Source organism: Ambystoma mexicanum, chromosome 8 (genome assembly GCF_040938575.1).
Source record: "Ambystoma mexicanum isolate Mex_15411 chromosome 8, UKY_AmexF1_1, whole genome shotgun sequence".
In the NCBI taxonomy this organism is placed as follows: domain Eukaryota; kingdom Metazoa; phylum Chordata; class Amphibia; order Caudata; family Ambystomatidae; genus Ambystoma; species Ambystoma mexicanum.
This window is the reverse complement of record NC_090929.1, coordinates 1,258,637,956-1,258,656,935: the sequence shown is the minus strand read 5'-3', so window position 1 is coordinate 1,258,656,935 and position 18,980 is coordinate 1,258,637,956. Positions and strand designations below refer to the sequence as shown.

The window sequence follows — 18,980 nt, the reverse complement described above, 5'->3', positions numbered from 1 at the left end:
GCACTTGGCGATGGTGATGTGAAAAGTCATGCAGTGTGGGCACTGAGTGCTGGGTTTACATACTGTCAGTATGGAAGAGCATATGGGAGACGTGCACCTTAAATGTGGTTGGTTACTTTGCTGTGTGCTGATTTGTTGAAGTAGGGCCAATGTTGTGCAAAAGGTTATGGGTAGGTTGGTAGTGACAAAATACTTTGTGAATGGGTGTGGGTAGGGGTGGTGGAGGCTGTTGTATGTTTGTGGATTGTCCGAATCGCGACCTGTTTTCATGATTGGGTGCAATGCAGAGGTACAGTATGTGATTGGTGGGTGCGCGTACAGGTTGGGTAAGAGCGAGGGTGGCAGTGGTGTGTATGTGAATAGGCGTAGTTGGTGATATGGTCACATGTATGGTGGCCTTACGTTGCAGTGCCTATGTTCAAGGCCTAGCCTATTGGGTGAATGACCAAAGGCTGTAGGCCATGCACTGAAGAGCCTAGCACTTGAGGAAACCCACGCCACTAATGCAATTTTGACTTTGTATCAGGTAGAGGGTGGTGACCTGTAAAGAATGGTTGTGCAGTACATTTCAGACGTCATAGAGAAGCAGAAGTGAGCTGGTAGGTGTGTATGTTTGGTTCCGCAGGTTAGGGCGCTGGTAGAACATGGTAAAGTTTTGGAAGTATGATTGGAGATGGTGCAACGAAAAGTCACACAGTGCGGTCACTGGGTGCAGTGTGTGCATACTGGCAGTATGGCAGTGGGTATGGTTGAAGTGTAGCTTGCATGGGTTCTTCACTATGCTGTGTGCAGATTTGTTGAAGTAGGGCCAATGTTGTGAAAATATTGTGGTTAGGCCGGTAGTGACAATACTTTGTGAATGGCAGCAGATAGGGGTGATGGAGGCTTTGGTATGTTTGTGGATGCTGCTAATTGTGACCGTTTTTCGTGAATGGGTGTTTTATGGTGTGAGGGAGTTGGGTTGCAGTGCCACTTAAGTATGTTACGTTTGTGCACAATGTTAGCTGCTCACATGGTCGCATGCATGGATTCATAGTGTTGTGCTGGGTGTGGGTAAGGGTGGACTGTTGTGTGCATAGCGAAAGGTGTGCTGGGTGCGCCGCAGGATCATTGTGGTTGCTGAAATAGGGCATCCTGTAGGAAACATTTCTGATGGAGCGGCTTTGGAATTAAAGGGAACCTGCTCTCAGAGTGTTTAACAGGAAATATGGAGTTGTGTACAGAAATTATAGTGTGCAATGGCGAGGTTCAGTCTGTGATTGGTGCAGCCGTTTTTGAAATTTTATATTCGGCAATAGGCGGCACTAAGTTAGCGTTGGAAAATTTGAGTGCAAAGGGAAGGAGTATTGTGTCTGCTTTACTGGGGCGTGGCTCTAGCTGTAGTTGGAAAAGCACACGTGCCACATCATGGCCTTCTGAGCATGGAGGCTTCGCAAATGGAACTGTGGGGATTGTCCAATGAGGATTCGAGGGTGTGGTTCACCAGAAGGGGCGGTGACATATTCACCCAAAGTTTGATGCAGTGAGGTTGGCAGAGATGGACAGACGCCGAGTGCTTATAGTCGGTGATACCTTTGTGCACGATCTGCACAGGTATGCCGTGGAAAGAGGTTTCAATACTGACTTTCAGTTGGAAGGAGTGCAGGCTTTTTGGGGCACAGTTTATGAGTGGGGTTTGGGTGCATGGATCTTCTTTGCAAATATATGTGGCCGCTGTTGGTACTGTAGATGTGGTGGTCGTGCATTTTGAAGGACTATATTTGGCGCACATGTTGTGCTCTCGTTTGCTTGCTTACTTAAAGAAGTTGATGACAGCTGTGATGCAGATGTTTCCTAATGCAAAGGTGATTTTCTCATCAATGACACCAAGAGGACAATGGGAGAATGCCAGTGTAAATTGTCCACAGATAGAGGTCGGGAGATGTTGCATAAACAGAAGCATGTGCGACTTGAGGAGCAGAAGCAAACAGACAGTAAGCAAAAGAGAGAAAAACAAGGAAAGAAACGGTATGAACGCACATACATAAGAACAACTCGACAAAAAGAAAAAAAATATATAAGTGTTTTTAGAGACAATCCCAAAGACAATCCCCACCCCTGTTTCACATTCCCCCGGACCCCAAACACCCCAAACACCCTCCCTTTCCAGTTTCTAGCACGGTAATGCTGCAGATTCCGCTGCACTTTGAGGAGTAGTCGTGGCACATCCGGCTGTTTCTTAGGATGGCACCTATGGCATTGGCCATGTGGAGGCTAAGCCATTGGGCAATGTGTTGGCTGGTTGTCGTGGGTACATAAAAACTGTGACAGAAGGTTTATTTGTACCAATAAATGTAGGAGGCTATAGTGAAAGTGTGCAAGGTAAGGGGCATGCTTCCTGTTTGTATGCATGCACTGCACGCACTTGCTTAACGTTGCTAATATAGATTCCCTGCTGCTTTTGTAGGTTCACTTTTCTGACATTTGTAGTACATGCATTACAGCGGGAAGACCATATTCTGAAGTTTACAAGTTATGTGGCAGGCATCATGTTGTTATGAATGCAGTGTGTGCATTATATGATATGATGCGTTATGGTATTTTGTGCCATTTGTATCGCGCCTACATACAAGTGTGTGAAGACACGCCGACGAAAGGGAGGCGTAACTGAGGCCACACAGAGACATTGATTCCTCTAGGCCAGCTGACATTGAGAGTGCGCAAGTGAATGGGAAGAGTAGGGCAAAGTGCAGTTACTCCTTCCCAGTGAAAGCAGTGACCTACTGGAACAAAATGCCGAAGGTATTACGGCAAGAAGTGAACTATCAGAGGTTCAGGAAATTGCTTAAAACCTTTTTGTTCCAATGTGTAGAGCAGACATCCCCCGCCAGTATCCAACCCTAGTTCAAAGAAGAGAACTATGTGTATTTGATCTTTCTTGGTTCCCGCGCCCTGATGCCTGCGGGCTACCGGAGCGTTACATGCAGGTACATAAACATAAACTTAGGAACAATACAAAATATAAATATATGCATCTGCGGTCGGTGCTCGCAAGTGCAAGGATAAGTGTACACATGAAGTGGTGGCTGTTAGGCAGAAACCTGTGCAGTTCCCTCTGGGACCACTGCAAAAGATTTAGGACTACAGGTGATTGGCAGTGAACCCACTTGGTAGCAGTCTGTACCACACAGATTCACTTGGTAGCTGTGGCTGAGCAGTCAGATTTCCCTCAAGAAGAGTTAGGCAGTATACAAAGTATTCACAATAGGTCAAAAGAACATAGTAGAACAAGTAAACACTGACCAGGGCTTGGTGTAAAAGAAATATAATTATTTATTTAAAACCACATCTAGAAAAACAAACAGGCACTGATAGTAAGCAATTCAAAAACACGGTCACTAAAAGATATACACTCCCTTCAAAGAATATTAGACAAGTCTTAAGTAAAGCCCCACTTATTTTCAGACAGCGGTGAGCGCTTAACGTAGATGGCACTCTAATAATTCGTTTTAAAAAGGGAGAGAAAAGCAGAGAACAAGTTGAAACAGATCCCAACACTTTTTCACAAACACAACAAGAGAGGAAGGCAAGTAACACCGTGAGTTTAGAGTCAGTAGGCTAGATCCACTTTAAGAGGATCAAACGAATTCCGTCCAAGGTCATACAGTTGCAGTGCACAAGAGTCTTGTAAAGGTTCAAAAAGGAGTTGGACCAAAGAAAGGGACCAGTTAGAAGGTCAAAGCGGCCAGCCCAGTCCAGAAGGTTAACGGGTTATTATTACCTTGTAGCAATCTTTAGAAAGGGAGGCCTGGCGGACACGGTACCTTAAAGTGGTGAGAATACTCCAGCGGGGGCAGTTGTTCCTGGCAGCAGATGCAAGTCGGTGCTTCGTCCGGGGGAAGAGAGGATCTCGTCAAGGAGGAAGACAGGAGTCCGTTGCACTGCCAGGGAAGAAACCAGCCGCAGAGTTTCTCAGTTGAAAGGAGCGGTCCTTTAGTTCGCGGTCCAGTGGTAAGTGGCTATCCGGTTGCCGGGGTGCTTGACATGGGCAATTCGACCACTTAGCCGGTCGGGGGTGCGAAGAGAAGAAGGTAAACTGGTTGTGCCCACCAGTCAGGGGAAGAAGCCTCTCCAGCCGGGAGATCTTCTCTGTCGTCGGGAAGTGGTGAGTCGGTTCTGCAGGGCTCCATCGGTGGTGTCGTCGTGGTAGGTCGGCTTAGCTTCTCCCTCGTCGGATTCTCAGCTCCTGTGGCGACTTCTGAAGTTCCAGTCCGCAAAGCCCTGCTTTTATGCAGCATACCCCCATTCACTCAGCCTAGCTGTCAATCAAACATGATACGTGGTGAGCCGGCTGGCTCACCACTTGGCCAATCACACAAGAGTGTGACTTGAGTTACCAAGGTAACTCAGTCCAGGGTGCCTAAACCCCCTCCCACACCCCCTGTGGTACCCAGACAGAGTGGCACCACTTTTGGAGGCTTCTGGGGAGAAGCCTGCCAAAAAGTGGAACAAAGGGCTCGACTTGGGTTGGAGTCACAGAAGAGAACACAAACGCCATTTTAGAATCGAGTCCTGGCAAATAATACCAACCAGCGAATTAATATGAATTAAATAAACCGGCGGTATGTTCGAGGCTATGAGAATTAAATAATTAAAGTTGGTAGTCTCGAACAATGGGAAAATCCCATTGGAATATATTCGCGGTCGAATATAAAAAGTAGTATCCACTGCCACCAGCCAAAACTCGATCAGGGGGGACGGAGACGTGCCCCCTCGACTAACAGACCCCGAGGAAATCGAATTGCCCCGACCAGTACGTCCACAATATGATGGTTTGTACTGGTGTCTGTTAATAATTTGGGACTAGTAAAGCCAATGGTGACTTTACATGCCGTGGGAGACAGTAGTCAGTCAGTCCCAGGGTATGGAGTCTATGGTGGGGTGTCACTATGACACCCCTGTGTTACTGCACAGAGGGTGCTGTGTAACACGCATAGTAAAAACACATGAGACCCTATGGAGTAAAGGGCCCCATAGCCCATAAAACACATTAACAGTCAAAGGAACACCCTAAATCATGTCCAAGAGTGGGAGAAAAAGAGTCTCACTCTTGGCAGGAGAAAAAAAAACAAACTCCAGAAATCCAGCAAAGCTGCTGGGGGACTCACTAGGTTAGGAAATTCAGTCTAAAGAGAGAATTCTCCCTAACAGTGGCTGTACTGTTAGGGTTATAGAAAACAGTCCCAAAGTGCGGGGGTTGGTAGCAAGCCAGTGCAGGGGAGGAACTGTAGGGAGGGAGGTGGCCTGGGGCACAGATTATAGGGTGGGTAAGAAAGCAGTGCACAATACTTTTTAGCCAGCATGTGAGTAGGGGAGAGGAGGGGAAAAAGAAGCACATGGAAAGGTTTTCAGGTGCTTTTAGAACCTACGATGCTTCTCCTCAAGGTCCAGGGAGACAGAGCGTGTGCCACAGGGAGGCCGTAGCATAAGAACCACATCTACCAACATGTGGTTGTGTGCAGAAGCAACTGACCCTGAGGGAGTACGAGGCGGATGATGGAAGAGCTGGAGCAGGCAGATATTTAGGAAGTGACAGTGCAAGGTATTGAGGTCACAGGGACACGAAGGCTTTTTGCATAATGCATAGGGCTTTTAATTTATTGTTCGCAGCCACTGTGAGGTATTGCAGACATTTAAGTCCAGCAGAGATACGATACCTGCCGTTCAGGCCAAGGCCAAGTTGTGTACTCCTATTATGGATGAGTTGCTGAGGGCGCAGAGTGGAAGCTGGGAGATTTAAAAAGAGCCTGTGGCAACAGTGCAGCGTACAAACCACCACAGCCGTGCAGACACTGACCTTTTGGAAAGTGACTGTAGGTGGCTAAGATACATTTAGTGGTAGCTTTAGTGCCTTCTTTTTACGAGTTATGTAGTAGGTGAGTAAGTGCGGAACAATTTTCGTAGCATTGGCGGAAGGAAAGAATAGAGTTCCTGTTTCGCTAATATAGTGCATGATACGGGTAAATGAAAACGTTGCAAGCACATACGAACAAATTGCCACTTTATGGAAGGAGATGGGAGGAACATCAGTATGCTTTTTAATCATATAGTGGACTCTTAGAGGCGGATATCGTGCGCAGAGGCACTTATAACAGAGTTGTGACCATACTGCAAAACAACTGTTCATACCTTTATTTTGTGGTGATGGGTGCTTATTTGGATTAATGTGCATGTATAACTCATGCAATGTTTCACTGAACTTTCCATAGAACATGCTTTCCAATAACAGCACACGTGCAGGCTGATTTTGTAACGGTACATATGAAGTCTTGTGGAGAACTGACATTGTAAGATGCTGAAGTCTTGGGGGGCATTGGTGGATGCATGTGCGAGTACTTAGCAATACCTAATAAGGTCGTGGTGGGAAGAGGATAGTGGAAAGGGAAGAAGGACTAGTCATGATTTACTGGGGCACAGGAAAGGGCGGACATATTTTGTTTCATTACTGTGTGTAGTGAGGCTGGCAGAGATGGCCAGACGTACAGTTTTCATAGTGGGTGATCGCTTTGTGCTAGATCTGCTCCAGTATGCCATGGAAAGAGATCTTAATGGCAATTTGAATTTGGAAGAAATTGAGACTTTGTGGTGCGGTGTCGCTGTCTGTACTTTCAACCATTTGCTTGGAAAATGCCGACAAGTGGCCGGTTTAGGTACTGTACACGTTGTGGTAGTGCACTTTGGAGCATTGCTTTTGGGTTCCATAGCTTGAGCAAGTGTGTACCGTCAACTCAAAAATAGGATGAAAAAAGTGCAGCACATTTTTTGCCACTCCGAAGGTGCTTTTCTCATGTATCCCACCAAGTCCATTATATAACTATCCCAATGAATGTTGTTGGCAGCCAGAGGTGGGAAGGCGTCTTATCAACAGAAGCATGTTTACATTTTTGCGTGCTGCTAGGATGTGCTCCTGTCACAATGACAACATTGGTGATCGATATGTGCATCTTCTCAATGGAAATGGCATTTCATTGTCGTCCAGTGGCAATGACCTTTGGTTTTCCAATCTACAGGCTGCACTGAAGACGGTATTGTAAGAAGGAGAGGCGTATTGCAATAAATAAAAACAATTATAAAAGCCCAAAAAAAGAGTTATTACTGTGGAAGTTGTTTTAAAAAATTGAAAAGAAACTGCTTTTTTAAGAGCAACCACTACAAAGGACATCCCCCTACCCTGGTTGACATTTATTCCCCTATTCCCTCATGCACACACCTGGAAAAGTCAGCACAAATCGCAACAGTTGCAGGTTTGTATGTGTAACATACGCTCCTTTTGCACATGGCCACCTTATATTTGGGACTGTGGAGGACACAAGATTGCGGGATACGCTTTCTGGGTGTGGAGTGCACGCACAGACTGTGGTATACAGTATATTTGTCGACCTAAATGCAGCGGGTGAGCTTATGCCTGTGTGTTGTACGAGCCACCGCGTATGATTTGTGGGTGAATTGCACATACATGACTTGACAGTGAATGGACAACAGAGTCCGTTGGGAGTTATGTGTGGAGTGTATCATGTGGTTTCGGTGACGCTCAATCACGATGATATTATTGTTGACGACTGTGGAGGGACAAATTAACACCATATAACACGATTATCTGTGCCGTCTGTGCTGAGGAAGGCAGTAGGCCAGTTAATGCTTCTGTTTCCGATCTCCTGCATAATTGTGTATCCCATTAAGCAGACATCCATGCAGGGGCGTTATTTTTTATTTGGTCCGGAAATGGAGAAAGCGCGGTACATTGTGAAGAGGTGTATTTGTGTCTTTTTACATCTTGTGCCATTGTGGTACTTTACAAATGGGACAGTTTTCCCCACAAATAGCGTTCCTGTTGATATTACTGCATTTCCGAATTCTACACGCTCTACACACATTGCCTTGTTACCCCTTTTGGAAGTATAGGAATAATGTTTGTGGTTGCTGTTGCTCTTCTAAACGCACTGCAACACGCAGAACCATCTGTTTCTACTGCCACATATTTCTACCTGTTTCCACTGCAGTGTTTGCCACAGTCCCACAGTTCCTTCCATTTAGCATACAATTGTGTGGCGGGTATACGATGCGCGTTGCACTGCCTCCCTTCATTGGCACTTACATTGTGACAATCTGAAAGGAGCTTTATATCATAATCAGCGACACATAATATTGCCAAAGGGACGTTATGGTGAAGGTGTGGTACTACAAATATAGCATCATTGTTAAATACCCTGTGCTAAAGCAACGTTATGTTTATAGTGCCCTAATAAAAATCTATGAAATTCATTAACAAAAAACATTGTTAAAAGGACGTTATAGTTACAGATAAAACCGCAAAACCCAAGAAATTCGCCAGTTATGGTAAGCTAAGCAACCATAGCTCGCGCTACCACTGCGCACTGCAAGGACTAACACCCATGACATCAAAGATGACATCACAAATGTCATTGGTGACATGACTGATGACATCACATGTGTGGCTCCCTCTTTTTTTTTCAATGTCATATCTAAACCAAGTGCTTTTCGTCACTGGGAGTCAGGAATGGAAAATTGAAAAGGTACTTTATTTGTTGGCCTTACCCTTCTCATATGATCTTACACTACTTTCCTTAGGGTTCAGGCACATGATATGATACATATACATGGGGGAAGAAGTAAGCCTGAAACACAGAAAGCATGTCTGTGCATGAAGATAATCAGTTAGGGTATGAACACGTTGTGGTAGTACTGCTACTGTGTTGCTAACTGTACTGTCTTTGAAGAGGCTATTTGTATGCGTTTTTGTCTCTTTATATTTTGTGTATATTAGTACGCTTATGTAGTAACTGAGGCATTCTCAGCTACTTAGTAGATGTTGCACAGTACAGAAAACTTTCAAACAAAAGCATTCATTATTCATCTAACATGGGAACATTTTGAATAGAGCACTTGTATGATGCATACTGCAGACAGTTCCTATGTTTGTACATGAGTTGGGTCATGTACTGGAAAGACTCTGTAATTCAATGCTGTTTATAGAAATGCATTGGTTAATGAACTGTTTATTTCATAATAGTTCTTCTAATGATATCTGATAGTTTTCTTCCAACAGTACAATGCCAATCCCTTGTGGAGGCTTTTCATGAAAACTAAATACACATGGGATGTCATCAGTCATGTCATCAATGACAGTTGTGATGTCATCTTTGAGGTCATGGGTTAGTCCTTGCAGTGCACAGTGGTAGCACAAGTTATGGTTGCTTAGCTTACCATAACTGGCGAATGTCTGGGGTTTTGCGGTTTTACCTGTAACCATAACGTCCCTGTAACAATGTTTTCCCATTAAATTTCCTAGGTTTTTGCTAGCGCAATTTAACGATAACATCCTTTTAACGTTTTTTGTTAGTGAAAATATATATATATATATATATATATATATATATATATATATATATATATATATAGTATAATGCTCTGGGGAGAAGAGTCATTTTGAGGGCAGCCACATGATTGACCCAGGAGATATTCTGCAAAGATCACTGCTCAAGATCTTTCTCGCAACACTTCCATATTGGAAAAATATTAACGTTGTATAATATGTCAGATGTTGATGTTAATCTTATGTATAGATGATTAAGATGCACCTTCTCCTAAGGGAATGGAAAAAACCCTCTGTAATCCTTCAAGACCCTTGGGAGACTCAAAATGTAGTCCTTTTGATTGATTGGGAATCCAGAGACCTCTGGAAACGTGGCCAATTTGTTCATAGCCTCTAGAAAGTATGTTCTAGGCTCCCTTTGAAACAAGAGAACATCATCTGTGTACAAAGCCCCTCTATAGGACATATTCTGACAGTGACCCTGTACTCTGTGGTCATCTCGAAGGCATTGAACCAGAGGCTCCTTGACAAGATCAAAGATGAACGGAGAAAGGGAGCAGTCCTACAAGCATTTAATAAACTTTCACCCAGTGTGTTGAGCCGACCAGGGGCTGGGCCTGAACCTTGTGAGCATTTGTTGCACTTATCAGTTTACTGCCATGTCTGTGTTCACAGAGATTTAACCTACCTTGTTTTCACTTGTTCCTATTCCGATGGGAACAGCGCAATAAAACACATTGTGTTGCCACAAGTCTGCCTAATGGGTTATCTGTTGATCCCCTTTCTTCCCCAGACACCATGTTTTAGCGAAAATGATAATTGTTTGCATGTTTAATTACTTATTCCGTAAAACTCTTTACGCCCTATCACTACCATTCTTCAGAAAATGCACAGCCATTCTGTACACTTTAGTTTTGGTTGTTAAGGACCATCCATCAGTATGGACACCTTATTCAGCCCAGCCAGGAGAGGTGGTCAGCAGGTTCCTGACCTATATGTTTAGTTCCTGGCTACTTAGCTGCAGTACATGGTTCTATAGCACCACCCGGCTGACCAGAACCCTCATGTGATCATGGATGGCATCATGAGGTAACCTCTCGGTCCTCTGATCTCTTTGTGTTCACAGAGGTGTGGACTCTTACCACTAAAATGCATGGTTTATCCATGGAAGAGATCCCTACATATCTTACAGATCCCATCACCACATGTCCATGTAATGCACTGGCCATGGTGTTGAACTACCCTTAGACCAAAGAGTGATCAGCACACACAATTTTGTAGACTGGGTGAGGAATGAATTTCAACTCTGATGTGATTTGATTTGTAGCACTGGGCTGGTAGCACTGCAGGATCATGTGACTAGGATAGGCAGATAAATGTGACACACTTAGCATGTTACACTGTGGCACATTCAACTTACAGCTGTAATACGTACTAGATGGTGGGTGTGAACAGCTTTGCCGGCAAAGACAGCACTGCTGTTGTACCTGCTCTCAGCCGTGGAATGTCACTGACACATCACTGGAATTTACATAGAATTGCAAGAGACACATTCTCTGCAATCCATCAAGAAACTGGTACAAATGGGTGGTTTAGGGATCTTGGTACACTCCCCAAGACTATCTCTCTTAACAGCAGGTTTCAATTAATTCCTTACAAGATCTTCATGTTCTCATACACTACATCACAACTCATTGACCGATTCACACCGGATTATGATCCCAGGTGTAAAAATGGACCCATGGAGGATGACTTGTTATTTCATCTGATCTGGGTGTGTCCATGAGTTTAGTGTTATTGTACCAGACTGGTGGCGGATATAAACGCTATCCTGGGGCACATATTGACTTACACGTAGTGAATTTCTGTTGACCCAGTCGTAGAGTTTCCAGGTGCCTCAGGCCAAGTTCTTTAATTTTGGGCTTACATTAGCAAAAAGGCGTATTGCCCTTAAGTGAATGAGAAGAGGGGCTCCTGATTATGTAGCTTTGGTTAGGGACCTGGCTCTCTATAATGAGAGAAAGGAATGTTTTTGGAGGCTAGCCTATCATAGGCAAATAGCATTGTTTATCATGTAGTGGGAGGCACTACAAGAACCTATATTGTGACTCAAATGCCTCATGATGATTTGAATTAAAATGGGGGCAAAGTTCCGCAGTACCAAGGGTAAAATAGATTTGACCATAGATTAGTGGATCACATGCAATATTCAGTGCTGGTGTATTCCACCTCCTTCATCGGTCAGGAAGATCTGTAGTTTTTAAATTGCTTTGTTCCACTGATAATGCCCCCCGTGCGTTTGTGATGAGTGTCCTTTCCTCTGTGAAGAGCCACATGTTGCAGAGACCTGCTCTAAAGGCTACAAATAATTTGTATGCAAGGCACTCACTAACCATTAAGTCACTTACTTATTGAGGTCAGCAAAAGAGGGTGGCCTTCTTTCCAAGCCTCTGTTGTAAATAGCGTCACGAGAACGCTGCGTACCTGTTCGTCCGGTTGGGTTCCTTGATGATGAGGCTAGGCTGTCAGATGATCCGGATAGGCGTGACAGATGGCGCGGGGAACCAGCCCAACACCAGCCCAATATAGAACCGGATTGGAGGTGAGCCGGCTCCCAACGCCACGGGTAGGCTCACCCCTGATTGAGTGGCGTCAGGACAGTGCAAGCACTGGCAGGGGGAGCCTCTGAGTAGATAGTCCGGGTCCTTAGTGGGATTCCGATGTAAGGCAGGTCCGGGGACTGGAAGCAGCACGGTCCCTCCAGGGACGAAGGCAAGGAAGCAACAAGAGCAGGCTGGTAAGGAGAGGAGCACGGAACAAGTGGGGAAGGACTCAGAGCGAAATAGAGACCAGAAAGGACAGAGCGGGGACCGGAACCAAGGAGGGAGAGCGGAACCACTGGAGCAGGAAGGGCAAGGGTCCCCCAGGTAGAACAAGGAAGGTGAAAGACAGGGGTTCCCCAGGCAGGATAAGGAAGGTGGAAGGCAGGGGTTCCCCAGGCAGGACAAGGAAGGTGGAAGGCAACAGGCAACGGGAATGCAAAGCAAGGCAGCAAAGACACGATCCGAACAAACCGCGTTGAGACGCGGTTTGGAAAAGGATCAGGGCTCCTTAAATAAGCCCGCCAGGACCTGGGAGGCTTGCAACGCAAGCCGTGCCGTTTCCCAGGCATCGGGCACCCCACAACGAGGCTTGAGCCGCACATCCTCCGGAATCGAGCATCCTGCGCACTGCGCATGCGCGAAGGGCAGAGAGCGGGCGCCCGCGCATGCGCAATGTAGTGCGCGTAGACCCGAAAGCGCCCGGGACCCAGGACGCCCCCGGACCCCGAAGCCGAAAACGAGGATACAGCCTCCAGGACGGGGAGCGCCGTAGCGGGTAAGGAGACCCCAGGACGGGCGGCGTGACACTATGCCCCCTCCCAGAAAGGCCCGGGGCCCCAGGTTTCCAGGGAAAACGAAGGAAGTATTCACGAATAAGCCGGGGAGCGTGCACATTATAGTGCGGCTCCCAAGTGCGATCACAAGCGGGATAATCCTTCCAATCGATCAAGAATTGGAGCACACCCCGACGAATCCGTGAATCACAGATCTCCCGAACCTCAAACTCAGGAACCCCCCGTACCAGAACAGAGGAGGGCCGAGGACCAGAGCGTCGAAAGACATCTTTCACATAGGGCTTCAGAAGGGAGACATGGAAGACAGGGTGTATCCTCCAAGTGTGGGGCAGCACCAATCGAAAAGCCACTGAGGACAAACGCTTGGCAATCTTGAAAGGCCCATAGAACCTGGGTGCCAATTTAGTGGGTAGATTACGAATTGGTAGATTTCTGGAAGACAACCAAACCAGATCTCCCACCTGGAGATCGGGTTCCGTGGTTCGGCCCCTATCAGCCTGCTCCTTCATGCGCTCACGTGTCTCCGTAAGGGTTCTCCGGGCCAGGACATGTTGTTTCTGAATCTTGAAGACCAAGTGATCCGCAGACGGAACAGAGCTGGGCACCACAGGTGAGAAAGGAACCAGCTTGGGATGTTGTCCAGCTGAGCATAGAAAAGGACTGATGCCGGTGGCAGCATGGGCCGCATTGTTATAGGAAACTTCCGCCAAGTCCAGGTACTGAAGCCAGTTTGACTGAGTGGCATTGGCATAGCAACGTAAGTATTGCTCCAGGGTTTGATTCGTCCTTTCGGTCTGACCATTGGTGTGCGGGTGATAGCCTGAGCTCAAGGCTCTGTGGATACCTAAATGACTACACAACTGACGCCAGAAAGAGGAAAGGAACTGTGAACCACGATCAGAGATGATCTTCTCAGGGAGTCCATGTAACCGATAAATGTTGTGTAGAAATGCCAAAGCCATCTGGGAGGAAGTCGGGATCTTCATGAAGGGAATGAAATGTGCATATTTAGTGAAACAATCCACAACCACCATGACACAAGTATGATCTGCAGAGGGCGGAAGCTCAACAATGAAGTCGGTGGCGATAGTATGCCAAGGGTAGGGAGGAGTTTCAGTAGGCTTAAGTAGTCCCAAAGGCTTTCTTCTGGGTGTCTTCGTCTGAGCACAGATAGGACAACTTTCCACATATGACTTTACATCATTGGCCCATCCAGGCCACCAGAATTGTCTGGAGATCAGCTCCTGGGTAGCCTTGATACCACGATGACCAGCTACTTGAGAATCGTGGAAACCATGGAGAATGTCCAAGCGAAGGGCAGTCGAAGGTATGTACAATCGGTTCAGGAAGAACAGAAAACCGTCGCGTTCGCAGATCTGGGGTTTCCTTAGCAGATCGACACGTTCCGGATCCCTCAACGTCTCTTGTATGATCTTCTGGAGATGCGGAGCTAAGGTTAGTAGAAAGTGTTTGGGCGATATCATAGGCGTGTCCAAACCGGCTCCCACTTCTTCCTTGTCCAAGGATCGAGATAAGGCATCAGCCTTCTGGTTCTGGGAGCTAGGGATGTATGTGATTTTGAAATCAAAGTGAGAGAAAAAGAAGGCCCATCGGGCTTGGCGAGCAGTGCGACACTGCAATGTTCGTAGGAACTGCAAGTTGCGATGGTCGGTACGTACTTCTACAGGGAAACGACCACCAAGTAAATGATGCCTCCATTCTTCAAACGCCGTCTTGATGGCCAAAAGTTCCTTTTCGATGACTGCATAGTTCAGCTCACTAGAGGTGAGTTTCCGGGAGTAATAGGCCACAGGGTGTTCATCGCCAGATGTAGGATGTTTTTGCAGTAGGACCGCTCCAACAGCGAAGTTGGAGGCATCTGCTTCGATGACATATGGCATCTCATCGTTAGGATGTCGCAAAACAGGAGCTGTACTAAACGCTGTTTTCAAGCACTCAAAAGCTGTCGATGCTTCTTGATCCCAAAGAAAAGGTATCTTAACACTGGTCAGACGTGTCAACGGGGCCGTGACCTGTGAAAACAGCGGGATAAAGCGCTGATAGAAATTGGCGAACCCCAAAAACCGCTGAAGGGATTTCAAATCATGTGGTTGTTTCCAGTTCTGAATAGCCTTCACTTTGCCCGAATCCATATGTATACCTGCATTGCTGATTACGTATCCCAGGAACTCCATGCTATTCCGGTGAAACGAGCATTTTTCGGCTTTGGCGTACAGGTGATTACGTGACAAACGCAACAGTACTTCACGGACATGCGAGACATGTTCCTTCAGATCGTTTGAGAAGATCAGGATGTCGTCTAGGTAAACCCAGACCGAGATGCCAACCAAATCGCCGAACACGTTGTCCATAAACCGTTGGAAGACGGCTGGGGCGTTACACAACCCGAAGGGCATTACCCTGTATTCGTAGTGCCCAAAGGATGTTTTGAATGCCGTCTTCCACTCGTCGCCTTCTTTGATTCTAACCAGGTGGTAGGCTCCCCGGAGATCCAACTTAGTGAAAATATTGGCAGAACGTAGTGACTCCATGATGTTCCGAATCAAAGGTAATGGGTACCTGTCCTTGAGTGTTATGTCGTTCAATTGACGGTAATCGATACAGGGCCGCAGGGTCCCCTCTTTCTTTTTGACAAAGAACAACGGGAAACCGGCGGAGGATTTGGAGGGTACGATGTAACCCTTCTTAGAACAATCATCCAGATACTCCCGGAGTACTTGTTTTTCAGACTGAGTCAGAGAGTATAACTTCCCATGAGGAATCACAGCACCAGGGATCAGGTCTATGGGACAGTCAAATGTCCGATGAGGAGGAAGAGGTATTTCACTGGGTTCCGAAAACACTGTACTAAGGTCGGCGTAAACATTCGGAATCAGGGACAGAGAACATACGGCAGATGAGTCCTCTCCCGGGATTAGAGGGATCAAGGTTGTAGACTTCAAGGAGGTGTTGTGGCAGCAACATTCACGGAGGCAAAAGGCAGAAACAAATCTCAAAGAACGGGACTCCCAATCGATCGTAGGATTGTGTCGCAAAAGCCAAGGCAGTCCCAAAACCACAGGATACGATGGTGACTTGATGACGTCGAGGGCAATCTTTTCTTCATGCCCCTTGACCTGTAACAGCATGCCTATGGTATGCAACCGAATGGGACCGGAAGCCAAGGGTGTACCATCGATGACCTCTACTGGTATAACCGTTCTTCTGGTGAATAAGGGCATACCAAGGTTGATGGCGAATGCCTCATCAATATAGTTTCCGGAGGCCCCGCAATCCAATAGACCATGGACCTCAATCGTCTTATCAAGCCACTTCAAAGTGATCTCTAGAGTCATCAAGACGGCAGGCTGCATAGGGGGCAGTTGTAACCCAGGGCTGGAAAGGTCTGAAAGCAAGAAAGGACCTGTCGTAGCCTTTCCCTTAGACGACAGGTCTTCTAGTTTCCCCCTTTCTTGATAGGACGTAGAGGGCAGGTTCCCAGAAAATGTCCAGCGCCTCCGCAATATAAACAGAGTCGCAGTCTTCTTCTGCGCTTCTTCTCCTCTTCCGATAATGGGCCCCTTACAGCTCCCAGTTGCATTGGTTCTTGGGTAGCATCCGAAGGTGCTGATATCCCCGTAGGAAGAGTCAGTGGTCTGAGGTTTCCCTTCTCAAACCGTCGTCTCTCTCCTTTTCTCTCGGTCAACCTCTGGTCTATCCTCAGAACTTGTTCGATAAGTTTCTGTAGATCATCTGGTTCTGGTATGTGCAACAATTCATCTTTGTATTCCTCCCTTAATCCCCGGCGAAACAAGGTCTTTTGTGTTACCTCTGGCCATAAGGATTCAGCTGCCAATTGACGGAAACGGCTGATGTAAGAGATGATGTCGGTATTGGCTTGTTGCAGATCCATCAGTTGGTTCTGCGCTGCTGAGGCCAGATTGGGGGATTGAAACACATCCAAGAATGCTTTCTCGAAGGCTAAAAAATCATCCAGGATTGGGTTTTTAGTAACGACCAAAGGAGTTGCCCAGGCAAGCGCGTTACCAGATAAGTTACCCAATATGTATCCAATCTTGGCTTTGTCATTGGTAAAGTGAGATGAACGGAAGAGAAAGTGTATGCGGCAATGATTACAGAATTCACCCACACGACGGGGATCTCCATCGAACTTGATGGGAGCTGTGTGAGCCATGGGACCTTCAGGCTGTGGAATGGCACTAACGTTCTGTGTCACCATTTGGCGCAAGGCTACGTTTTCCTGACGGAGTGCCGCCATCTCGGCACGAAGCGCTTGAAGCTCGTTACGAAGACCCGGATCCTCTTCCATCGTAGAGTCCAAGGTGTCAGAAGACAGGCGTCTCAATCTGTTGTAAATAGCGTCACGAGAACGCTGCGTACCTGTTCGTCCGGTTGGGTTCCTTGATGATGAGGCCAGGCTGTCAGATGATCCGGATAGGCGTGACAGATGGCGCGGGGAACCAGCCCAACACCAGCCCAATATAGAACCGGATTGGAGGTGAGCCGGCTCCCAACGCCACGGGTAGGCTCACCCCTGATTGAGTGGCGTCAGGACAGTGCAAGCACTGGCAGGGGGAGCCTCTGAGTAGATAGTCCGGGTCCTTAGTGGGATTCCGATGTAAGGCAGGTCCGGGGACTGGAAGCAGCACGGTCCCTCCAGGGACGAAGGCAAGGAAGCAACAAGAGCAGGCTGGTAAGGAGAGGAGCACGGAACAAGTGGGGAAGGACTCAGAGCGAAATAGAGACCAGAAAGGACAGAGCGGGGACCGGAACCAAGGAGGGAGAGCGGAACCACTGGAGCAGGAAGGTCGGAGAAGGGCAAGGGTCCCCCAGGTAGAACAAGGAAGGTGAAAGACAGGGGTTCCCCAGGCAGGATAAGGAAGGTGGAAGGCAGGGGTTCCCCAGGCAGGACAAGGAAGGTGGAAGGCAACAGGCAACGGGAATGCAAAGCAAGGCAGCAAAGACACGATCCGAACAAACCGCGTTGAGACGCGGTTTGGAAAAGGATCAGGGCTCCTTAAATAAGCCCGCCAGGACCTGGGAGGCTTGCAACGCAAGCCGTGCCGTTTCCCAGGCATCGGGCACCCCACAACGAGGCTTGAGCCGCACATCCTCCGGAATCGAGCATCCTGCGCACTGCGCATGCGCGAAGGGCAGAGAGCGGGCGCCCGCGCATGCGCAATGTAGTGCGCGTAGACCCGGAAGCGCCCGGGACCCAGGACGCCCCCGGACCCCGAAGCCGAAAACGAGGATACAGCCTCCAGGACGGGGAGCGCCGTAGCGGGTAAGGAGACCCCAGGACGGGCGGCGTGACAGCCTCAACAAAAGATCCCTGCTTTCTGTTATATTCACTGAAGGTAGCTATCTGGATGACCGACATCTGGTACAAATTGCTAAACTCACATTATCTTTCTGGGGAATTAAAGTTAATCAACAACATATGTTCATTTAGAATGTCACCTTCGCTTGTTTAAAGACAACAGCACACAAAATCATTAAAGACTTTCACTATCCTAAAAAGTAATTAATAAAAGTTTCTAAAATAAATACTATCCCTTTCACCCTGCTACCTCACAAACCAGATGAAGATTTTACATTGAAGAGTGCACGTCTATATTGCTAATATTCTGCATAGGTGATGCTGATGGCATGTCCAGCATCTAGGCCGAGCAAGAGTTCATCTAGTAGGGGAAAGCAGAGCCCATTGAGGCCATCTTCAGGTCAAACGATGACCACGATTGTACCGAAATGGTGCCCAGGGCTAAAGACTAAGTTGCAACCCCTTTCTAGGTAGATTCATAGCAATTGGAAATAGAGATCACCTGCTTCAAAAGTGAATGATTTCCTTTTTCTAATACATCAAAGAAGGAAGGCCACGCATAAACGTGACACCAGATAGAGCAAGGGCTGTTTTGCTGATGGTGCCAAGTAACATCACAGCATATTAAAGATAATCACATTCATTGGGGGTTAGAAAGGCACATATACTCAAGACAAAAAAGGAGCATGTTACACTCCAGTGCTAGAAAGAGGAAAGAGAAGGAAACATAATACATTATGCCTGCTGGCACCATTTAGACAGCACAGCAGCGACGGAATATAGCTGTCAGGGTTGTGGGCCTGCATGGTAGCAGCATTTACTTTGATTGTCCAAGAAAAAAGCTGAAATGAATGAAACACTAAAAAGTC

At 47.0% G+C, this 18,980-nt stretch overlaps 1 protein-coding gene across 4 annotated transcripts in view; it reads right to left on the bottom strand.

Annotated features, from left to right (window-relative positions):
- Positions 1–18,980, bottom strand: part of CPEB3 (cytoplasmic polyadenylation element binding protein 3) — a 1,717,782-nt gene that overhangs the window by 554,163 nt on the left and 1,144,639 nt on the right. The gene's annotated exons all lie outside the window — the stretch shown is intronic.